At 41.4% G+C, this 9,169-nt stretch overlaps 1 long non-coding RNA gene across 1 annotated transcript; it reads left to right on the forward strand.

The window, feature by feature from the left end:
• Positions 1-4,268: 4,268 nt before the first annotated feature.
• Positions 4,269-8,717, forward strand: LOC118354915 (uncharacterized). The gene is made up of 4 exons (XR_004816329.2): positions 4,269-4,383; positions 4,467-4,680; positions 6,011-6,090; positions 7,369-8,717. It is a non-coding gene; the product is annotated as an uncharacterized LOC118354915 (long non-coding RNA).
• Positions 8,718-9,169: the final 452 nt, after the last annotated feature.

The raw sequence follows: 9,169 nt of genomic DNA on the forward strand, positions 1-9,169 counted from the left end.
CTAACCCACTCAATCGGACACCATAAATGTTAACAGACATAAAAATGCTTTTCTTCAACATTAGGCACACATATCTTCTTGCTTCACCTCCTGAATGTCAGACAGCCCCTGATTACCGTAGGCAATGCCATGATGATCCCCTAGCTCCCTGAAGTGGCTCTGAACAGCGATGCCATATAAGGCATTGTTCCAAATCCACAACCGGTTTTTGGAGTCCATTTCAAGGCTCCAATGCTCCTGTACTTGGCAGCAGATTTCTCCCCTTCTTTCAAAGAAAGATCCAGAATGCAACCTTTAGCTCATCCTCTGAGAATGTGGACTCAAGCTGAGGTGGTGAAGGTTAAGCCAAATGCTTTTTATTCAAGCAGATCGTGATGGAGACAGCTATCCTCCTACCTCTGTCCTTCACCATCTTACACATCAAAAACCAGAAAAGACCTTGTGTTCTTGCTACTATCTAGTACATGGGAAAGGCATTCATTTGATGATTTGAGTAAAAAGGTTCTAAACAAGATCCTTGCCCTATAATTTCTAAGAAATCTGCCATCTCTAGGCCATTCAGGGCTGACTTTGAAGTCTTTATCACCCTAATTTACTTTGGCAACATTTGAAAGGATTGAATAATCTTAGAAGTCTATTTTGCTGAGATCTTTCATCTGCAGTGTGGGGGTGCTGTGGTGTACCACCCCGATCTACCCTGTGGGACTAAGACACTCATTCCCTCAGCTACTGGCAGTGTTGGCCACTTGCAACTCTCAGCTGAGCGCCTTACTAGGACTTGCTCTAGATTCACCTCACCCGGGGTCATACCTTATCCCCAGGGCCACCCACATCCCATGACTGGCCACACTGTAGGGGTGTAAAGGCCCAGTCCCCTGGCCCCAAGTGAAGACAACTCTGCAGAGGTAGCTCAGCTTCAGAGATCCCCAAAGGGCCCTATGATGAGGGTCACAGAACTCAGAGCCTTTGTTGGGATTGTATCACAGTTTGACTTCTCTCTTTCCACAGTCTGATTCCCATCCCTTTCCCCAAAGGCAGAGCACTACCCAGTACATTCTCTGAGTCTGTATCCTGAAGAACCTGACTTACAACATGAATATTTGAAAGATAATGGATTTCTGAACTGGAATCAAATGCACAGCAGTTTGTTGGCTTGTTTTTACTCCTCTTTTCAGTAATGACTGATAATTTTGAGCTTTGGACTAGGGGGAACCTTAATTCTAGAAAATAGTTTTTGCAGGTGACAAGCGAACATTGTTAAGGCTGGTAAAGAATATATAAGTGTTACTCTTTCAAACGCAAATAAATTTATAGCATTAAATACTATGTCATTATGAATCAATTGCCAAGTCTGTATCAGTTGAAATGGAGGTCTCTGTGTGGAAGAAGGTAGAGACAGCTCATATTCCTCGAGTACTCATGCTCTTTGTCTGAATTTCCTATCTCCTCTGAAGGTCAGAACATTGGGAGTTTCACTCTCCCACCCTTCTCTTCCTCTCTTCAGGGACCAAATCCTGACGGGTGAGGCCAAGTATTATGATTTTTTTTTTTTTTTTGGTAGTAATAGGATCAGAAGGGAGGGTACTCAGTTACATCTCAGCCTCCAGTCCTCCTACAAATGAGTATGGGATTGGAGGGCCCTATTTCTTTTCCCTATTTTCCTCCAGCCTATACAATTTGTCATACCTCTAGACTTATTTTTTTTTTGCCTCTGTTAGTCATCTCCATTTATCTCCAGGGATGTTATGAAAACCAAAAATGATTGAAGTAGAGAGGGTTTTAATTTATTAACTGGAAAACATGTATTTCCAATATTGCCATTAGAAGGAAGGGAAAGTGATATGAAACTAAGATAATAGCCCAAAGTTTCACAACTCCCAAGCTGTTATGAGGCATTTTATCACTCTGACCCATAATTACTGTCTGCATCTATCTGGTTCCATTCAGGCATCCAGTGGGAAGACAAGAAGACTAGAAGCCAATTCCAGAATGGTATGCTTTTGAAATCATTAACTGTATCAGTGCCTCTTCCTAGATAAAGTGGGAAATGCCCATAAATCATCACCATTTAGCCAAAATACTTACAAATCGCTTGGTGACCACTGTATGTTACTTCAGTTTTTGTAGATGGTTGCTTAGTTATAAGTTCATAATTTTAAAATTCACTTACAAAGACAAGGTAAAGCAGCAATCTAACATAAATGTTGGCCAAAAGTTAAGAAAAGAGATTGACCATACCAGCCAAAGGTATCTATAAATTCACTGTAATCCCTATCAAAATTCCAATGGCATTTTTCACAGAAATTTTTTTAAAACCCAAAATCTGTATAGAACGACTTAAGAATGGCCAAATGGCCAAAGCAATCCCGAGAAAGAACACATTTGAAGACATCACACATTCTGATTTCAAACTATATTACAAAGTTATAGTAATCAAAACAGTATGATACTGGCATAAACACACAGACTAACAAAACAGAATCTAGAACCCAGAAATAAACACACTCATGAGTGGTTTAATATTTGACAAGGGGGGCAAGAATACCAAATGGGGAAATGATAGTCTCTTCAATAAATAGTGCTGAGAAAATTAGATATTCACAGGGAAAGAGTTCTTACACCACACACAAATATTAAATGGAAATGAATTAAAGACTTTAAACATAAGACCTGAAACCATAAAATTCCTAGAACAGAATATAGGGAAACTCTCCTCGACATTGTTCTTGGCAACTATGTTATTGATACCAAAATCACAAGCAACAGAAAGCAAAAATAGATAAGTGGGGCTATATCAAACTAAAAAGCTATTTGCAAACCATGGAAGCTATTTGCAAACCATGTATCTCATAAGGAGTTAATATCCAAAATACATAAGGAACCTCATACAATTCAGTAGAAAAAACACAAGCACTCTGATTTAAAAAGTGGGCAGAGGCCCTGAATAGACATTTTTCCAAAGAAGATATATAAATGGTCAATGTGCACATGAAAAAATATTCCACATCACTCATCGTTGGGGAAATACAAATCAAAACCACAGTGAGCTAACACTTCACACCTATCAGAATGGCTGTTCTCAAAAAGGGCAGGAGATATAGCATTGGCAAAGGTATGCAGACAAGGGAACCCTTGGTCCCTGTTGGTCAGAGTGTTAACTGGGGCAGCCATAGGTCCTTCAAAAAATTAAAAATACAAGTACCCTATGATTTAGCAATCCCACTCCTGGGAATATATCTGAAGGAAATGGAAGCATTACCTTGAAGAGATAGATGCACTCCCGCGTTCATCACAGCGTGATTCACAATAGCCAGGGTATGGAAACAGCCTTATTTTCCCTCAGGGGATAAGTGGATATAGAAGATGATGGGGATATAGGTGCAGATATACAGATGATGGAATATTACTCAGCCATTAAAAAGAAGGAAGTCCTGCTGTTGGCAACAACACAGATGGTCCTTGAGGGCATTGTGGTCAGTGAAATACGTCAGACACAGAAAGACAAATACTGCGTGATCTCACTCGTATGTGGAATCTAAAAAAGTTGAACTCAGAGAAACAGAGAAGAATGGTGGCCAGGTGCTGGAGAGGGAAGGAAATTGGAGAGATGCTGGTCAAAGGGTACGAACTCTCAGTAATCAGATGACTGCGTTCTGGGCATGTAGTGTGCAGCATGGTGACTCTAGCTAACAGCTCTGTATCTTGTACTGGAAAGTCGCTCATCGAGTACCCTTAAATGTTCTCACTATTTCAAAAATGGTAATTATGCGAGGAGACAGAGGTAACCTTACTGCGGTGATCATTTTGCAATACGCATGCATGGCAAGTCATCGCGCTGTAAACCCTAAACTGTCGCAGTGTTAGGTGTCAATTACCTCTCAATGAAGCTGGAAGAAAGTCAGAGAAAGGGGACCGAGGTGTGGGAAAGGTAATCATACAATGACTAAATGTCTATTTTTCAAAGGCTCTCATTGAAGCGTTTCTCTCAGGAATGCTGCTTTTGCAATTACATAGCAACAAAGCGTTTGAAATAACTTTTTGACACTCTAAGCATAAAAACTTACTGAGCTGAGGGATTTATAGAAAGCAACTCCCTTCGAAAGCTTTCTGCCCAAATGCTAACGGCTGTTACAAACAACATGGAACATATATTCCCAAAGTTAGAGTGGGCTATGTCTCAGCTGAGAAAGGGTTAAATAAAGAGACTCCGATTCCAGCCAGACAGGGTCTGAACACCAATGAGAATTTCTTTAGATGATGTAATGCTTGAATCCCGATATCCTTCTGAAAAGAGCTTGTGGTTGGAGTTTCTCTGAACCAGACCGAACTGGCATTTCCTCCCATTCCAAGTCTCCTTCTCTGCCTCCTACACACTTTTCTTAGGTAGGTTCGCTCAGATGTATTAATGTCCTTTCCTGGGGTTGGACAAAAAGCACTTTTTGTAATTTGCGTTTGGATTCTTTCAGGGATTCTAGTCCACTGTCCTCCGTGGGCCCTTTTCAGTCTCATTGGTAACGACACAAGACTGAGTGATTAGAGAGAATTCAGAAAGACACCAGCTCCTCTCGGTCATCTCACTGAACAAACGCTGGCTCGTTCCACGTATGTTCTTTCTCAGATCTCCAGGGTGGGGAGGCTGCGACAACTGAAGACAGACCCACACTGGGAGCTACACAGCAGGTCAGAGAGTCGCCGAGGTCTGGGTGACAGCTGTTGTTGCATGACCTCCTTTTCCACGAGGATGCTGCTGGTGACCAGATCAGTGGGACAGTTCCAGGTGACAGGCAGTCTGGTGAACTCAGGAAACCTCCATGAGGACACTCCGAAGCTATTCACTCTCTAAAAGCCCTCGCAACTGATGTAAGGCTGGATAGCACACATGAAGGGACAAGGGCAGTGCACTCTGCGTTTTGTTTTAAGACACCCTTTTAACTTAAATCCTGGAGCTATCAAGAGAGTGAGGCCCATAAAATGGCAGGCAAGTTGGGAAGGATTCTTAGAGCACAGCAAAAGATTGGCACATCTCCCAACTTGGCTGAGAAACAATTTCCTTTACACCAACTATTTTTAGATTTAAAAAAACCTTCTGAAAGAATTAATTCATCATTTACCACCCCATCAAATCGGACTTTAAAAATCTTGGTTAGCCAAGAACTTCTTCTAACTTGTTCCATTCGGAATAAACTAAAACATAGACATTGGTTTTCAAAAGTCATGTGTGTCAAACACCACAGCCCTAAACGAACTCATATACAGGAACATTCTTTGGAAACAAACAAACACCAAAAAAAACCCCTATAAAAATGGAAGACATTACTATTTTTCAGATCATCAGCTCTTATCATCGTTATTGTCTATGGATAGCAGAGTCTCCGAGAGAACCGGAGACACATTTCTTTTCCTCTCCATTGTATCCTTAGCCTTTTGCACGGTGCCTGGAACATTATGAACATTCGATAAAGATCTGCTACGCTAAATTGAAACTGGAGCCCGCAAATGTTCATTAAGCATCTAGTATATTAGGCAACATGTTACTAGGTGATGGCAGAAAGGAACATAGAGACAAGTTTCTACCTTCTTGAGGAGGGGACTGGGTCTCAACAATCTCCAAGAGCTCTGTGACCCCAGACCACAAGGGCAGTTGTTGCAACCACAAATCCTTTGGGAGCCAGGCAGGGGACCTCAATGAGTGGAAGTAAGCTACTGATTTCTAGACAACACGAGACTGGGGCGCCTGGGTGGCTCAGTCAGTTAAGTATCCAACTCTTGGTTCTGGCTCAGGTCCTGATCTCAGGCTTGTGAGATTCTTAAGATTTTCTCTCTCCCACTCTCTCGGCCCCTCCCTCTCCCCAAAACAAGACAAAAAAACAAAACAAAACAAAACAAAAAACCCCAGAAGATTAGAGTGAAAACTAGAGAATGCAAAGCTAACTTGAAATTATACTTTTTCAACTTCAAATATTTTGTCATCACTGTACTAACAAAAATAGTTTTGTCAAATTGCTTGCAGATTATTCATCCAGGAAAAGAAATGGAATTCTAACCCATGTTATAACACAGATAAACCTCGGAAACATTATGCGAAGTGAGGTAAGCATAAAATAAGACACAAAAGGACAAATTCTGTATGATTCCACTTATATAAAATATCTAGCAATCTAGCAAAGGCAAATTTATAGACAGAAAGTCGATAAGAGGTTACCAGAGGCTGGTGGGAGAGGGAAGTGGGGAGCTATTGTTTTAATGGTTACAATTTTTATCCAAAATGATGAAAAACTTTTGGAAATAAATGGGGGGATGGTTGCATAACATTGAGAATGTAATTAATGCCACTGAATTTTACACTTAAAAATGGTTTAAGTGGCAAATTTTTACATTTTATGTATTTTATCACAATTTTTTTTCCAATTCTGGCAGATGGCTAGCCAGTTGAGACTCCTGAGTCCTGGCACAAGGATTTATTCAGTAATTGTTTGCCAAATAAATAAAGACGTGGTTTCCATTGCCCCCATGATATTCCAGAGTTTAGTGGAAATAGCACAATATTTCAATTCAGGCAGCTTTTGGTCTTGCTCTTTTACTAGCTAGCTGTGTAACCTTGGGTAAGTTACTTAATAACCTCCAGACCTCAGCTTTTCCATCAGTAATATGGTGTAATAGAGGGACTTACCTCCTAGGAGTATAGAAGATTGTATAAAATAATGCTTATAAAGCTCTATTCAGAGTGGCTGGTTCATTACTATTATCAGCTATTATTAACAGTAGATAGAGAATAAGAATTAACTGTTATTATTATTGTATTTATTATATATTAGATATTATTAGGACCACTAAAAAATTAATTATTTGCATTTTTGTTTCTGACCTGATGATTTATTTACCTGACAGTTATTGTCTTCTTAGGAACTAGGGACATAGGAACACCAAGATGGAGTTCATAATCGTGTTCTTAAACATCTCATTGTAATCTAGTGACATTGCTGACTTGCTGAAAGTCCTTTAATGATCCCTTATGGTTTTTTTTTTTTTTTTTTTTTAAAGACTTTTTTTTTTTATTTATGATAGTCACAGAGAGAGAGAGAGAGAGGCAGAGACATAGGCAGAGGGAGAAGCAGGCTCCATGCACCGGGAGCCTGATGTGGGATTCGATCCCGGGTCTCCAGGATCGCGCCCTGGGCCAAAGGCAGGCGCTAAACCGCTGCGCCACCCAGGGATCCCGATCCCTTATGGTTTTAATAAGGCCCAAACTCTACAGCACAGGCCTATCTTGACCTCTTTAGTCTAGTAGCAGAAACTATGGCGTCCCCATCGTCCATTCTATGCTTACCAGCAGCCCTGACTTCTGTTTTATAATCTCTCTGTTTCCAGGGAAGTTGGCTTGTCCCTTGGCTCCAGAGACAGTTCACCTGCTCCAGGCCGAACTCAACAGACCATTCCTGCCTGCTCGGCACCTGCTGTGGTTCAGGGCTGGCCATGTGATGGCCACTGCTCCAATCAGGGTGAATCTGCAGGCCTCTTATTAGGAATTCTCTCACAAATTCCTTTCTCTTCTGGATGGTGCAGAAGGCAGGCGTGAGGGCCAGGACTGTTACAATTTCTTCACTCCCTTAGGAGACACATGTCAACACGTAGGAGAGATTAAGGCTAAGAAAACCAGAGAGGAATGGAGAGCTCTGATGAAGTTATGACTCGAGGAAGTCACAAGCCATCCTACCTCTGGGGTTTTCTGTTTACTGAGCTAATATATTCCCCTTATTATTGCAAACAAAAAGTTTTAAGTGGTTAAAGCAAGGCTCATTTTTCTGCACTGCTCTCCACCCTACTATCCCTCATTCTATCCAAACAGATCTGCTTTCTGTTTCAGAATACTGCTGAGCTTCTTCTGAGCAAATTGGTCTCACCAATGCATTCTCTCTCCCTGGATTATTTATTTGACGCCCTGCCTGCTATCATTTCCCTACTTTGCTTGCCCTGGTTAATTCTCAATCATCCTTAACAGTGATGAAACATCATTTCTCCAAGAAAGCCTTTCTAGATCCCCCGGTCTGGGTCAAGTTCTCCTACTAGGGACACCCATAATGTCATATATCTTTCCTCTATAAGACTTGTCACTATGATAATCCAATCATTGTTTCATTAGTTGACTGACATCTATCACCCACATTTGTCTATCCCCACTGCCTCACGTAGAGCCTTGTCCATAACAGTAATAGGAAATAAATATCAGTTAAACAAATGATCACCTTTTAGCTGCCAAGGCTAATTGTTAAGGAGTTGGTGTGGACCCCCAGTAAAAACAAAACAAAAACACTTTATAAGCAAACCAACAGTTGAAAAGAGACGGCTTAAGATGTGAACAAGCTGGGGCACCTGGGTGGCTCAGTGGTTGAGCATCTGCCTTTGGCTCAGGGCATGATCCTGGGTGCTGGTATCAAGTCCCACATCAGGCTCCCCACAAGGAGCCTGCTTCTCCCTCTACCAATGTCTCTGCCTCTGTTATGTGTCTCTCATGAATAAATAAATAAAATCTTAAAAAAAAAAAAAAAAGATGAACAAGCTGCTTATATCTGGCCATGGATGAACAACCACACTGAACAAATATCAGTTAGGCACCCAGTCCACACAATATAGAGACCAAGGTACAGAAGACATTGACCCTGCCCACCAGGAGCCCTTTGCTGAACTTTAATTAGCTGGGCATAGAACATACTGCTGCTGTGAAGGATTCCAAGTCACATCTATTACTCATTGCTTTGGAGTTAGTTCAAGCAGGGTCAAACCTACATTTAGCCCTTAAAAAAAAAAATCTAGTTTTGCCTGTGTCCTAACTAGCAGAAAAAGCGTAGCTCTCGAGTACTTCTTTCTTGCAGTTTCCTTTGACTCTGTCTTTAATCTCTAAGGCTTGGAGACAAAGAAAAGAGGGCTAGTTGCCTCCAAGCCTCTCCTCTCTAGGAGTACGAAAGCATTTTGTAAACCACAACCCATCACCCACATTCAGTTGCTACCATATCAGCGTCCAGCGGTTGGTGATGGTTGAGGCTTGGAAATGAGGCAGTATTCTGGTAGGAAGTCAGGCTGAACCAGAGGCCAGAATCAACCTGAGTTCAAGTTGAAGCAACTTTAGCCATGCAACACTGATGGCCTTGGTGTCTCTAGAGAACCAAGCATC

This window comes from Canis lupus, chromosome 6 (genome assembly GCF_003254725.2).
Source record: "Canis lupus dingo isolate Sandy chromosome 6, ASM325472v2, whole genome shotgun sequence".
Classification (NCBI taxonomy): Eukaryota; Metazoa; Chordata; class Mammalia; order Carnivora; family Canidae; genus Canis; species Canis lupus.